We start from the raw sequence: 15,932 nt of genomic DNA, 5'->3' as shown, positions 1-15,932 counted from the left end.
TCACTTGGAGTAGTAATCTCACAGCTGACACACTCATTCATAGTTCTAGTGTAGGACCAGGATTAGAGATATTTGAACTCTGCAACAAATTACTTCTGGTGAACCCTCCTACTGATGTGTCACAATGGTTGTTAACCACAGTACTTGACTGAGTGTGACTTGCAGAGCTTTTATCATCTAAAGCGATCTGTACTGGGGGTCGCAACAAATTACAATAAGGTACCAACTTCCTCCTCACAACAGAGCTTTAAAAAATTCATATAAATATACAAGATTCCTTTTAGCCCATCAATGTCCATCTTCCAAGCGTATAGAAGAATGTGCAACTTTAGAAACTTTGAAAGGTCCAAGGAATCTAAACTCGATCTTACATTTTTGTTTTCTCATATCCTTTAACATAACCCAAGCCCCCACACAGATTTCTTCGAAAAACACACGTTTGTTGGAATCATGATACAACTTCATGTTTTCCTGAGCCACTTTCACATTAGATCTAACCCTATCCAGATCCACAAGCTCTTGGACAGACATGTTAGATTTGTCCTTCAAACGTGTTGGACATAACCCAGTGAACGATTCCCTACCATGCAAAATGTTAAATTGAGAAACTCCTTTCATAGTATGAGGGGTATTATGATATGCCTATATTTTACTTTGCACAAAATACTTTACATTCTCACCACAAGATAGTGCAGTTTGGATACCCTCTTTGAACAAGCAGTTGGTCCTCTCAACAGCACCATTAGCTTGTGGCGTGCACAAAGCAATATCATGATGTTCGATGCCACCAATTTTCAAAAACAACTCCATCCATTCTGAGATCAACTGGACACCGTTATCAGTAACAATTTCCTAAGGGTAGCCTTCCAGGCTAAAGTTTTTCCAAAAATTGAATGACATCACTAGTGGTAGTTTCTGCTATGAAATCATAGTAAATCCACTTTGAAAAATAGTACACAAGTACTTGTACCCATCAGGCAAAACAGGCATAGGTCCAGCGAAATCCAAAGCAACTTTAGAAGACGGAGCCTGAGGCAAGGGAGTAGGAATAAGGATGGTATCTCTCAATATCCAATGTGTGTTGGACATGATACATTCTTGACAAGCTTCCACAAATGTATCCACATCTCTGTACATGTATGGCCACCAAAAACAAGATCTTAAAGATTTCTTTGTGGCAGTAGATCCTAAATTACCTCTATTTGCTAAATCTATAACTTTTCCTCTCAAAGTTATGGGTACGGCAAATTTCTCAGCACGTAGAAGTATACCTGACTCCACCGTAGTCAGAGAGTTGACCATAACAATACAAATCTCCCTTGAAATGCTTGACACAGGGCCATTCTAACTCCGAAGTGACACCCTTACAGCTATCTACATCATCAAGACTAGCTACAATATATTCACTTCCTAGTAACTACCCATCAAGGGATCTATTGTGCTCCTGAATAGGAAAACAAGATAAGCAGTCTACTCTAGAATTGGTTCTACAAGGAATATATCTCACAAGAAAATTATACTCCTGCAATTTAGAAAATATTCTGATAAGGCGTGACAATGCTGAGGAAGTGCCTTTGTCCCCTATAGGATAAATCAGGGGTTTGTGACCGGTGCATAAAATAAATTGGGTACCCCACACATAAGTCCTAAATTTCTAAACTACCCTAGCACAAGTGAGTGCCTCACTTTCAAAGGTACTAAACCGACTCTCCACATCAGACAAGACCCTAGGGGCGAAAGCAATAGTGACCTCAATTCCGTCAATACGTTGGCACAATATTGCCCCAAGGTCCACCGCACTACCATCCACTGGTATAATGCATTGCTGACCACTAATGTAGGATTTCAATGCCAGAACTTTAGTTAATATATCCTTAATCTCCCCAAAAACATTCTGTTCATCCGGTCCCCACACAATTTTTCTTTTTTTCTGAGCATCCTTTTCAGTGGTTCCATAAGGGTAGCATATCCACAAACAAATCAGGAATAATTATCGCTTAACCCTAAAAATGATTTTACCTCTTCTTTACTACTAAAGGGAGAAATGCCTCTTAACACTTTAAGCAAGACCTCCTGCGATTTAACGCCATCAGCAGTGCTGCAGTGCCCCAAATACTCAACATTAGTGGTGATAAATTTGCACTTGTCCTTTGACAGTCATACTGTGTTTGCATAATATTTGTAGTGCTGTAGTTAAAATGCAATTATGTTCAGATACAATTTTAGCAAATATAAGAATATCGTCTTGAAAGGCTAATACACCAAGTACATCCTTGAAGAACATAAACATACGTTTTTTCTGAAATACACTTGCAGCACTAGCCAAATCAAATGGCAAATCAAGTGTTTGTAGGCCCCAAAAGGTGTAATAAATGAGAGGAGTGCTTGTGAGTCTTTTTTAATGGGGGTACTTGGTGGTAGGCAGTGCTTTAAATTGAAAAATGTAAGTTTTGCAGGTACTCTGTATGTACCAGAGTACCTGCTTGTTTTTGATAAGTGCCGGTACTCTCCAATTAAAAGTATTGCATTTCTCTGGAGAAGTGCCGGTACTCTCCCTCTTAAAATGAAAAAAGTGCCGGTACTCCGTACCAGTCAGTACCGGCCCATTTATAGCACTAGTGGTAGTCTGCCGTGAAATCGATGTTACTAAAGATTTTAGCCCCTTCTAAGGTAGCTAGATGGTCATTTATTTTTGGTAAAGGATAGCAATCAACTACGATATTCTTATTAAGAGAACGTAAAACAGCACGCAGCCGAATCTGGCCATTTTGTTTTTGTAATAACAACCACACTGATCCACTCGGCGGCATTGACAGGTGTAATGATTTTCTCCTTACACAACTGCTCAAGATGTTTCCTTAAATCCTACCTAACAGATAAGAGAACATCCCTCACTTTGTGCTTCACTGGTACCGCATCAGGTTTCAAAATAATTTCATACTCAAGCCCTTGAACAGTCCCTTTTTCATCCGAAAAAACAGTTGGATATTTGGAAATAACATGTTTAATATTATCATCCTTTGTCTCAAGAGCCATAACTGGAACGTGTGTACCTGGTCCTAAAACAATACCAAGTCTCCCCAATTCAGTCCATGATGTTCCATCCATTCACAGCCACATACATCTTAGTATATATCTGCCTGCCTGAGAAATTCAATATTTCTTTTTTTTTAAAAGCATGTTTCTATTTCAGACTCGCCATAGGCAATGGTTCTTATGTCAGCCTTTTTATGCAAGGTAATGCACCAATGCAACTTATAATAATTTAGACAGCATAGTGACAGGCGAACCAGAGTCCATCATGACTCTGATATTAACATTGCCTATTTTAATATTACAAGAAGGCCCATTCTTCCTGGCCACTAAAGCCACTTCTTCTATATCAGATGCATCATTAGTTAAGTTTTCATTAATATCTTTCTGATCAGTATCCATCTTTAAAATTTGTCAAAGAATTCATCTCTTCCTCAACTTGGTTGTACTGATGTTCTATTTCAGGAACGCAACTCACTTTAACAGTTGCACTGTTTTTGCATACTTTCATGAAATGACTAGTGTTTTTTACATTTAGTACACTTTTTCCCTTGAGCTTAGGAACCAAGACTGTTAGCCAAATGAATAACAGAGCCACATCTAAAACTTTGGGGCTTATTTACAAGCCCCTTGTGCTAAAGGTGAGTCACTTTTTGTGACGCACTGGCGGCACATTTTACTGCCCCATATTTACAAGGACAGGAAAAGCCACCCTGCGTGGCTTTTCCTGTCCTTGTAAATATGGCCCCTTTACGTGCAGCACTTTGCGTGAAATGGGCGTTCCATGGGTGTTGCTGTGGGTGTTCCCACGCAACACCCATGGAACCTGACACATTTCCAGATTTACGAGAAATCATAAACTTGGAAATGCGTCAGAATGCTACGCCTCCCCAGGGTAAGAGTAGAGAGGCGCAACGAGGAGAAATGTATTCATTTCTCCTTGTTTTTTTTTCTCTTTCTATGCGTGCTGCCCTTCCTGCACATAAACAATCATTAAAAAAATGTTGTTTTGCAAGTTCTATGTGTCCTAATGCAGCACACATAGAAGTTGAAAAACATCATTTCAGATTCTTTCTGTGCAGGAAGGGAACCTTTCCTGCACATACACAATCATCCCCTTGACGCAGGCATCCTTGCACCATCGTGCAAGGGTGCCTGTGTGGGCGCATGGTAGCCCATTGTGCGCCAGTGCAGGGGAGAGCGCGAAGGAATTCAACATATTATTGTAAATATGTTGCATTCCTGTGCTTTGAAAGTGCAGGGCTTGCGGTGCCGCAGCGCAGCGCTTTCTTGTAAATGAGGCCCTTTGGTTTTTTTGTGTTTGTCCTGTAAATTTTAAACTGCGTTCACATTCATTTTATCTGCACCACCAGAAGCACCAGACAACACTTCACAGATTCCAAAGAGCACTCAATGCCTTTGGCATTCTTAAACTGTTTGATCAAGAGTCGGATTAGTAGCACATAAAAGGTGTTCCTGATGTTTCTTAGAATTGCAGTTTAAAACAATTTGGTCTCTCAGATATTGATCTTTGGCATTTCCAAACTGGCAACTGCTAGCCAAGATTCTAAGAGCCGCCAAATACTTATCAACACTTTCCACCAGCCTCTTGCTTCTGTGAGTACAACCTAACCTCTCTAAAACAATGCTAGGTTCAGCTGAGAAATGTAAAGCCAATCTTTTTTCCGCTTCCAAAAGCACATTCCACCCAGCAGCATCTCCTGAATCCTCTGCTGAGGATTGATTTCAAGCACATGGTCAAAAATGTTCTATTCTTCAGTTCCAAGACAGTTGTATACGATAGCAGACTTCCTGGCAGCTCTGTAATTAATCCCATCAATAGCAACCAAACAGTTTGTAAATACACGTGGCCAATGTTTCCACTCCATTTTAGGCTTCTCAGGTTTGGGCAAGAAAACGAGGAGGTTGTTGTACATTTCCACTTCCAGACATAGCGCAACACACAAGGAACTAAGCAGAAAAGAAATGAAGGAGAGAAAGACGAAAAAAATGTTTACCACTTAGTTGTGCCAAATGTGATGACAACACAATGTAGTTCCTGAAGAGAGGAACACAAGTGAATTAGATAACAAACATGGAAACAACAACTCTCCCTCAGCTTGTAATTTGCACACAAGCGTGCATGCTGGAAACAGACAGCGTTGTTGTAGCCCAGAATCAAAATAGGCTAGGTCGCGTGTAACCGTGTACACGCGCTGACTCAGAATCTCTGTAGTTGTTTGGAAACAAGTCAAGCTTTATAGCACGGCACGTACACAGCTGCTGAACCAACGGGGGCCAACTCAGAAGCTTTGTCATTGCTAGGCAACATGCCAGGCCTGGTTATGCGGCCCGCGTACGGCTGCATAGATAAACAGCGCAGGAGCAGCGGCAATGCTCACTAGTATCTCATGAGTGGCACTGCGGTGACATCAGCTTAGTCCATCAATAAGGTTCCCAGAATCAGTACAAGCATTGGCATAGCCAATAGGTCTCGCTTTTGGGACCTTATAAGTATTTATTTATGCAGCACAGTATCCTTGGTGCAACAACATCAACTGTTGCGTGGCTAAACACTTATAAGGTACAAGGTTTAGCCATGCAACAGCTGATGTTGTTGCACCAAGGATATTGTGCTGCAAACTAAATTCTTATAAGGTCCCAAAAGCGAGACCTATTGCCTATGCCAATGCTTGTTATGTATGGGGTTGTTCGGATCAGCATGATTCTGAGTGATGTTGGAGATCGTGGGGATTGATGAAGTAGGTAAAGATATAGTTTTCAATAGTAGGTTGACTTGAAGATAGACTTTCTTATTGTATGATTGTTGTAGGAGAGTAGGGTCTGCTATCCTATGGTCACCCCAAATCTTTGCTTTTTGCTTCACTGGTTTTTGACACATTGAGGCTGTGGGCCTGCCAATCAGACCCCCAGCCTGCTGTTCTCTCTACTAAATTAAACCTATGCACCCTAGGTGCATAACCAATTGGAAGTGGATCACCCTGTCAGCCCCTGTACCAGTGTACACTAGGTACCCAGGGCATTGGTGTACCCAAGGCCTGCCAGGAGCTGAAGCATGTATTATGCCACCCCAGGCTTGGCCTAACAATTTGACACAACTGGCTGATCACTCAGCTGGGGTAAGTTGGTGTAATCACCTCTTACTTAGGTGTAGTATACCTATACCTAACCTTAAATGGGACACCTGGTAACCTATAAGTCACTCCTATGGCAGGCCTTAACAATCCTGAAGGCAGAGTGCTTGGTTCCATGTGAGATGGTGCTCTGGCATGAGCTGAGCCTGTCTGCAGTGGTCGGAACAACTTCCTTCTACTGGTTCCAGATATCGTCATACCATATACTCTTAAGTGCATTATGAACCTCGCGGTTAAATTCTATCTTTGGTTTGGCTTTATCAAAAGATGTCGAGTAAGGTGTCATACGAATTGGAATACTAACCCCTCGCCAATTCTGGCGACGGGGTTAGCATTCCACCCTTCTAGAGGGACACGACATGTACAGTACCTGAAACCCGGGTAAAATCAGACATAGCCTCAGCTCCACAAAATGGATGCTGCCACCACAGACACAAGTCTGCCCTCCTGCTGCTGGGAGTCCTTCCAGCTTGGGAGGTGTGGACAAAGGGTTTCCTGCCAGGGGAGGTGCGTGCACCACCCCAGACAGGATTTTGTGTATTGGTCAGGTAGGGCTTGAAAGAAACCAGACATGCCTGTGGCTCACAAGGAGCCTCGGTGCATATGCCAGTTCAAACCGGTCTTGGGGCACACCAGTCCCGGGCCTGGGGCGAGCTGGACAAAGGATTGGGGGTGTAACCACCCCCCTTCCTGGTCCCACCCATAGGGAGGGACCTAGCAGGTAGTCCGGCCCCTAGAATCCGCTGAAAGGTAGGAGCTGTGTCCTAAGACTTCAGACATCCTGGAATCAACTTGAAACTAAGAAGAAGACGGGAACTTCGACATTCTGCTGCACAGAAGACTGAAGGAAATCTCCCCTGTGGTCAGGGAGTGACCACCTTGCTAACGCAAGCACCATCCAGCGAATCAACGTCTGCTTTGCCGCCGCCTCCCGCCGGAGCCCGAGCCCAGAGACTGACAAGACCTGGACCTCCAGACCTCTCACTGCCCGATCCACAGTCCCTGAAAAGAGGAGACCCGTGGAGGCACCGAGACACGTGGAGCCAGCCATCTTGAAACGACCACGACAAGCTGACAAGTGCAACAACCGAGGCTCCCTCCAAGTTGTGCTTTGGGATCTGAGAAGCCCAACCCTCGAGCAGCATCTGCACCAAAGGTGAGCCCTCCAGCATCTCCACGATCTGCGTGGGGCCCTTCTGCATTTTGCCACTCGACGCGCCTACCCGGTTGCTGGCCCGCTGGCTAGTAGCCATCTTGGCGACGAACTTTACAAAATACACTGCTGGTCTGGTTGCTCCAGACTGGCCCTTGCTCCCCTCCAAAGGAGCAGTCCCTCTGACCTTGCTGGTCAGAACCATCAGCTTATTTCATCTCCTACAACAATTGCTTTTGCCAAGGCTTGTTTGCTTCGATCAAGTTGCCGACACCGCCGACAGCGAGAGCCTGCGTGGTACAGCTCGTGAACCGACTCCTGGACGTCGTCGACCTCCAGGGACCACGTGGCTGCAGAGACAAGCTACACCTTTCTTCCTGTTTGCACCCGACATTGCCTGGTACCCACCTGGTGCCACGCTGGTCACTGGCTAGTGACTGTGAACACTGTCCCCTCTGCTTACAGGTCTTCAACATCTCCGATCCACTCTTGGATCCACTGCATCTCTCCCGGACCGACCGCCTGCAGCATCTTTGTCTTCAAGCTCCACGGAACAGATAGAAGAAATCCGACGCACTTCGAGGCCTATGCACCCGCTTCCTGTGGGTGAGGTAAAGCTGGCACACCTGTGCCCAAGTGTAGTATTACATCTCTAGTGCCTGTGTTCCAAATCTTGAGTTCCTAGTCCATCCGGAAGATCCTTTTTGCAGTAACTTTGTACTTTTTACGCACCCATTGAAACCTATGGGAGCACGCGTGTGACTATTTGCTCTGCACACGCCACCCGTGGACCTCCTGGTCACTAACTGAAGTTAGCTCCTTGTAGGCCCAGCGATTCTAGAGGCCCTAGGCCTTTTCCCTTTTCTGGTCGTGGTACTTATACCACTATTTTAGTATATGGTTCGAGTGGCCACCAGGGCCTATCCATATAAAGTGCAACTTCTGTGTATTCTACTGTAATCTTGTTTGACGATTTGTGCTCCTGTGCTCATAAAGAGACTAGGGGTTACTTTGAGAAATAAATACATATATATTTTGAATATATATCTGTGTGGTGTCCTTTCATTGGTATAAAAGGGGGTTACATGTGGTAAAACAGCTGGCTTAACACGCTTCACGGGTTTAGCCTCAAAGACTGCTTAGCCTACGCTACCACTAGGGCAGCTAGTCCGAAAAGGTTGACTTACAACCACACCATAAGGGTTGCTTGGCATGGTACAAGGTGGTCACTTTAACTAGTGAACATCATATACCAGGCCAACTTCTCACATTGGTGAGCAGCGGTTGGATTTGAGCTTGCTGTGTTTTACCATTGTAATCTCTTGGTTACCAATTGAAAGATCACATAGGTACCTGTAGGTACATATAAAACAAGATTAGATATACATAAGTTCTACTGAACTTAGTTGTTGTAGAGCAAAGGGAGTAGCACACCCTGACTACAACTACTAGATAGGTTTAGTAGGTAAACCCAAGTGTAGGTAGATTGCAACACATCCACCCACACTTAAGAGCAATGGCTGGGGCAGAGGGGTCCACTGTACCCATCTCTGTTGAGAGTGACCCCCAGAGGGCACCATCCATCTTTGCTACCCTTAATCAGAATGAGCTCAGGCATTTGGCAACTCTTAGAGGCCTTAAACAGCCCAAGAACCCTACCTCTGCTGAGCTCAGAGAACTCTTGCAAAATGATGAGAATCAGAGAGAGCTCAAGAAAGCTTCCCAGTTAGCCCCCTTAGGGTCAGGAACAGGAGGCCCCCCTTCTGAAGATGCTACAGAGGTACCCAGTTCCAATAGTCACCCCTTAGATGGCAATAATACCACAGAGGATGAGAGTGATAAAGGTGCTGATACAGAAAGTAGTGATGATGAAGGGAGAACTAGCCCAGTGCCAAGTGTTATACTTGGCCCAGCTAAACTAAGGCTATTGGGGACTGACAGTGGGTTTACCCCATTGGATCTCCCCAGTGGACTTAACACAGGGCTTGGGAGGCAAAGGAATCGCTCAGGTGACTCCAATGCTTCTCATGGCTCTAGAGGCTCTCAAGGTCACTCCAGGAAAAGGATGACCACCCCTCAGAGGAGGGAACATGAGGCCAGAATGCAGGAAGCCCAGCTGAGGATCAGGAAGCAGGAGCTAGAAGTAGCCCTGATGGAAGAAAAACTGAACAAGGCTAGGCAACCTAGAGAGAGTGGGTCTATACCCACTGGTGGCAGCATTGTCCCTAAGGACAAAGATAGGGTCTTTGATAATAGGAACCTGTCTAAGGTTGTGCCCCCCTACAAAAGTGGGGATGACATCCACAAGTGGATAACTGCTCTTGAGAGAGCCTGCAAAGTACAGCAGGTTCCTGAAGACCAGTGGGCAGCAATCCTCTGGCTCTCCTTTGAAGGAAGAGGCAGAGACAGACTCCTCACTGTTAGAGAAGAGGATGTCAGAAATTACAGAGTCCTGAAGAGTGTTCTGGTAGATGGGTTAGGCTTAACCACTGAACAGTACAGGTTAATGTTCAGAGACACCCAAAAGACACAGACTCAGGACTGGTCTGAATATGTTGAATGTGCCACTAAGGCTTTGGAGGGTTGGTTGCTGGGAAGTAAGGTATCTGATTTTACAGGATTGTATAATTTGATGATGAGAGAACAGATTTTAAATAACTGTCAAAACCAGCAACTGCATCAACACTTGGTTGACTCTGATCTGACCTCTCCCCAAGAATTGGGAAAGAAGGCAGACAAATGGGTCAGAACCAGGGTTAAGCAAAAGAACCAGAACCAGGGCCAAGGGGGTGATCAGAAGAAAACAGACCAAAAGGGTGGAGATCAGAAACCTAAAGACCAGAAGTCTTCAACAGGGCCCCAAACTACTGCTAAGGAGGGTGGGTCCCAACAACAAACTAAGGGAAAGAAGAAAGAAGGTCAAAAGAAACCCTGGTGCAATCATTGCAAGAATACAACTCACTGGACTAGTGATTGTAAGAAGGGTGGAGCCCCCAACACTGTTGCCCCTAAGGCACCTGCTCCCAGTACTACTGTTAGCAGTGTTGGTCCCCAGACAAAGGGTATAGTGGGAATCACTATGGGAACTGAAGGAGATTCTGACTTAGACAGAACCCTGACACAGGCAGTCTTGATCTGTGATGGGGACATTGATTTGTCCCTGACTGTGAGCCCCAGTAACCTGGGCAAGTACAGACAGACTCCTTTAATTAACGAAAAAGTGGCTCAAGCCTACAGGGACACATGTGCCAGTGTCACTATGGTGACACCAGGCTTTGTGGACCCTGGACAGTACATACCAGGTGAGAATTACCTGGTGACCAATGCCAGCAATGCCACTACTTCACATAGTGTGGCAGTTGTTAACTTCTCATGGGGAGGGGTAACTGGCCTCAAAAGGGTTGTGGTTAGTGCAGACCTCCCAGTAGAATGTTTGTTGGGCAATGACCTAGAGAGTTCTCTATGGTCAGAAGTGGAGTACAGGACTCATGCAGAGATGTTAGGTATATCATCACATGTCCTTGCTGTGACCAGGTCACAGGCCAAAAAGTGCCTCACTGAACCTCAGGTCTTGGATCCTGGAACAATGGACCAAGCACCTACCAAGAAGAAGAACAGGAGGGTCAAGGCTGTGCCTTCCCCCCTGCCTCAGAGTGATGTTCAGTCTTCCCAGGAAGCTGATCTAGAGGACCCTGAAGGAACTGTCCCTGAAGAGCTTGAACCTGATCAGGTTGAGTTTCTGGGGACAGGGGGACCTTCAAGGGCTGACTTGAGGCAGGCTCAGTTATCCTGTCCCTCTCTTGAACCCCTCAGACAGCTGGCTGCTGCTGAGGCTGCTGGGAATGCTCAAGGTACCCATAAAGTGTATTGGGATGAAGGGCTCCTTTATTCAGAGGCTAGAGACCCCAAGCCTGGTGCTACCAGGAGGTTGGTTATACCTCTGCAATTTAGGGGCTTCCTTCTTACCTTGGCCCATGATATTCCTTTAGCAGGACACTTAGGCCAGAATAAGACTTGGGACAGGCTTGTCCCTCACTTTCACTGGCCTCATATGAATGAAGATACAAAAGAGTTTTGTCGCTCCTGTGTGACCTGCCAAGCCAGTGGCAAATCAGGTGGCACAACAAAGGCCCCCCTAATACCACTACCTGTGGTGGGGGTCCCCTTTGAAAGAGTGGGAATAGACATAGTGGGTCCCATGGATCCTCCCACTGCATCTGGGCACAGATTTATACTGGTGGTAGTGGACCATGCCACCAGGTATCCAGAGGCAATTCCCCTTAGGACCACTACAGCTCCTGTTGTGGCCAGGGCCCTTCTGGGAGTATTCTCCAGAGTGGGGTTTCCTAAGGAGGTAGTATCTGACAGAGGTACCAACTTTATGTCAGGATACTTGACAGCTATGTGGAAGGAATGTGGTGTCAACTACAAGTTCACCACCCCTTATCACCCACAATGCAATGGGCTTGTTGAGAGATTCAACAAGACCCTAAAGGGTATGATCAAAGGATTACCTGAAAAGCTCAGGCGAAGATGGGACATCCTTCTACCCTGCCTTCTGTTTGCTTACAGAGAGGTCCCACAAAAAGGAGTTGGCTACAGCCCCTTTGAATTGTTGTTTGGGCACCCTGTAAGAGGCCCACTGTGTTTAGTGAAGGAAGGATGGGAGTTACCTCTCAAAAAGCCTAAACAAGACATAGTGGACTATGTACTTGGTCTCCGCTCCAGGATGGCTGAGTATATGGAGAAGGCATCCAAAAACCTTGAGGCAAGCCAGGCCTTACAGAAAGCTTGGCATGACCAAAAGGCTGTCTTGGTTGAGTTTCAGCCAGGACAGAAGGTATGGGTGTTGAAGCCAGTGGCCCCAGCAGCACTCCAAGACAAATGGTCTGGACCCCATACAATCCTGGAAAAGAAGGGAGAGGTCACCTACTTGGTAGACCTAGGAACTCCCAGGAGTCCCCACAGGGTACTCCATGTTAACAGGCTTAAAGCATATGTTGACAGGGCAGACATGGGCTTGCTCATGGCTACAGATGAGGGACAGGAGGAAGAGAGTGACCCTCTCCCAGACCTGTTGTCTCAGAACCCTGAAGATGGCTCAGTTGAAGGAGTGACCCTTGGAGGCAACCTCACTGCCCATCAGCAGACTGAATGTAGACAGGTTCTACAATCATTTTCACATATGTTTTCCTTGATACCTAGTCAAACTGACTGGTGTACCCATGTGGTGGACACTGGTGACAGTCTGCCTGTAAAGAACAAACTTTACAGACAACCTGACCACGTCAGGGACTGTATAAAGGCTGAGGTACATAAAATGCTGGAATTAGGTGTCATTGAACCCTCAGAGAGCCCCTGGGCTAGCCCAGTGGTTCTGGTCCCCAAACCTCACACCAAAGATGGCAAGAGAGAAATGAGGTTCTGTGTGGACTACAAGGGTCTCAATGCTGTCACCAGGACAGATGCACACCCTATTCCAAGGGCAGATGAGCTCATAGACAAACTAGCTTCTGCAAAGTTTTTGAGCACATTTGACTTAACAGCTGGCTATTGGCAAATCAGATTAGCTGAGGAGTCTAAGGCCAAAACAGCATTCTCAACCCCAGGTGGGCACTACCAGTTTGTGGTGATGCCCTTTGGTCTGAAGAATGCACCTGCCACCTTCCAAAGGCTGGTGAACCAAGTCCTTACTGGGTTGGATGACTTTTGCGCAGCATATCTGGATGACATTGCTGTCTTTAGCTCCACCTGGGAGGATCACCTGATCCACCTGAAGAAGGCTCTTAAGGCTCTGCAAAGGGCAGGCCTCACTATCAAGGCTACTAAGTGCCAGATAGGGCAGAGTAAGGTTGTATATTTGGGCCACCTTGTAGGTGGAGGCCAAGTTCAACCACTGGAGAGTAAGATACAATCCATCAAGGACTGGTCCCCTCCAACCACCCAGACTCAAGTTCGAGCTTTCTTGGGCTTGACTGGGTACTACAGGAAGTTTGTTAAGAACTATGGGTCCATTGTGACTCCTCTTAATGATCTGACATCCAAGAAGATGCCCAAAAAGGTTCAGTGGACAGTAAGCTGTCAAAAGGCATTTGATGACCTGAAGGAGGCCATGTGCTCTGCACCTATCCTGAAAAGTCTTGACTACTCCAAAGAGTTTATTGTCCAAACAGATGCTTCTGAGTTGGGTGTGGGAGCTGTGCTGTCACAACTTAATGTAGATGGTCAAGACCAACCCATTGCTTTTATTAGCAGAAGGTTGACCCCCAGAGAGAAGAATTGGTCAGCTATTGAGAGGGAGGCCTTTGCTGTGGTGTGGGCCCTGAAGAAGCTGAGGCCATACTTGTTTGGCACTCACTTCAAGATTCAGACCGACCATAAGCCCCTCTTGTGGCTAAATCAGATGAAGGGTGAAAACCCCAAACTGCTTAGGTGGCCCATTTCCCTACAGGGGATGGACTTTACAGTGGAGCACCGGCCAGGTACTGACCATGGGAATGCAGATGGTCTCTCCAGGTACTTCCACTTAGGACATGAAGACGAGACTGGTCAAGGCTAGTTTAATGTCCCAGCGTTTGGGGGGGGTTGTGTAGGAGAGTAGGGTCTGCTATCCTATGGTCACCCCAAATTTTTGCTTTTTGCTTCACTGGTTTTTGACACATTGAGGCTGTGGGCCTGCCAATCAGACCCCCAGCCTGCTGTTCTCTCTACTAAATTAAACCTATGCACCCTAGGTGCATAACCAATTGGAAGTGGATCACCCTGTCAGCCCCTGTACCAGTGTACACTAGGTACCCAGGGCATTGGTGTACCCAAGGCCTGCCAGGGGCTGAAGCATGTATTATGCCACCCCAGGCTTGGCCTAACAATTTGACACAACTGGCTGATCACTCAGCTGGGGTAAGTTGGTGTAATCACCTCTTACTTAGGTGTAGTATACCTATACCTAACCTTAAATGGGACACCTGGTAACCTATAAGTCACTCCTATGGCAGGCCTTAACAATCCTGAAGGCAGAGTGCTTGGTTCCATGTGAGATGGTGCTCTGGCATGAGCTGAGCCTGTCTGCAGTGGTCGGAACAACTTCCTTCTACTGGTTCCAGATATCGTCATACCATATACTCTTAAGTGCATTATGAACCTCGCGGTTAAATGCTATCTTTGGTTTGGCTTTATCAAAACATGTCGAGTAAGGTGTCATACGATTTGGAATACTAACCCCTCGCCAATTCTGGCGACGGGGTTAGCATTCCACCCTTCTAGAGGGACACGACATGTACAGTACCTGAAACCCGGGTAAAATCAGACATAGCCTCAGCTCCACAAAATGGATGCTGCCACCACAGACACAAGTCTGCCCTCCTGCTGCTGGGAGTCCTTCCAGCTTGGGAGGTGTGGACAAAGGGTTTCCTGCCAGGGGAGGTGCGTGCACCACCCCAGACAGGATTTTGTGTATTGGTCAGGTAGGGCTTGAAAGAAACCAGACATGCCTGTGGCTCACAAGGAGCCTCGGTGCATATGCCAGTTCAAACCGGTCCTGGGGCACACCAGTCCCGGGCCTGGGGCGAGCTGGACAAAGGATTGGGGGTGTAACCACCCCCCTTCCTGGTCCCACCCATAGGGAGGGACCTAGCAGGTAGTCCGGCCCCTAGAATCCGCTTAAAGGTAGGAGCTGTGTCCTAAGACTTCAGACATCCTGGAATCAACTTGAAACTAAGAAGAAGACGGGAACTTCGACATTCTGCTGCACAGAAGACTGAAGGAAATCTCCCCTGTGGTCAGGGAGTGACCACCTTGCTAACGCAAGCACCATCCAGCGAATCAACGTCTGCTTTGCCGCCGCCTCCTGCCGGAGCCCGAGCCCAGAGACTGACAAGACCTGGACCTCCAGACCTCTCACCGCCCGATCCACAGTCCCTGAAAAGAGGAGACCCGTGGAGGCACCGAGACACGTGGAGCCAGCCATCTTGAAACGACCACGACAAGCTGACAAGTGCAACAACCGAGGCTCCCTCCAAGTTGTGCTTTGGGATCTGAGAAGCCCAACCCTCGAGCAGCATCTGCACCAAAGGTGAGCCCTCCAGCATCTCCACGATCTGCGTGGGGCCCTTCTGCATTTTGCCACTCGACGCGCCTACCCGGTTGCTGGCCCGCTGGCTAGTAGCCATCTTGGCGACGAACTTTACAAAATACACCGCTGGTCTGGTTGCTCCAGACTGGCCCTTGCTCCCCTCCAAAGGAGCAGTCCCTCTGACCTTGCTGGTCAGAACCATCAGCTTATTTCATCTCCTACAACAATTGCTTTTGCCAAGGCTTGTTTGCTTCGATCAAGTCGCCGACACCGCCGACAGCGAGAGCCTGCGTGGGACAGCTCGTGAACCGACTCCTAGACGTCGTCGACCTCCAGGGACCACGTGGCTGCAGAGACAAGCTACACCTTTCTTCCTGTTTGCACCCGACATTGCCTGGTACCCACCTGGTGCCACGCTGGTCACTGGCTAGTGACTGTGAACACTGTCCCCTCTGCTTACAGGTCTTCAACATCTCCGATCCACTCTTGGATCCACTGCATCTCTCCCGGACCGGCCGCC

At 47.0% G+C, this 15,932-nt stretch overlaps 1 protein-coding gene across 1 annotated transcript in view; it reads left to right on the top strand.

Moving 5' to 3' along the window:
• The window catches only part of LOC146856307 (ultra-long-chain fatty acid omega-hydroxylase-like), a 149,030-nt gene that overhangs the window by 90,426 nt on the left and 42,672 nt on the right, over positions 1–15,932 (top strand). The gene's annotated exons all lie outside the window — the stretch shown is intronic.

Source organism: Triturus cristatus, chromosome 4_1 (assembly GCF_964204655.1).
Source record: "Triturus cristatus chromosome 4_1, aTriCri1.1, whole genome shotgun sequence".
NCBI classification, from domain to species: Eukaryota; Metazoa; Chordata; class Amphibia; order Caudata; family Salamandridae; genus Triturus; species Triturus cristatus.
This window is presented reverse-complemented; position numbering and strand designations above follow the sequence as displayed.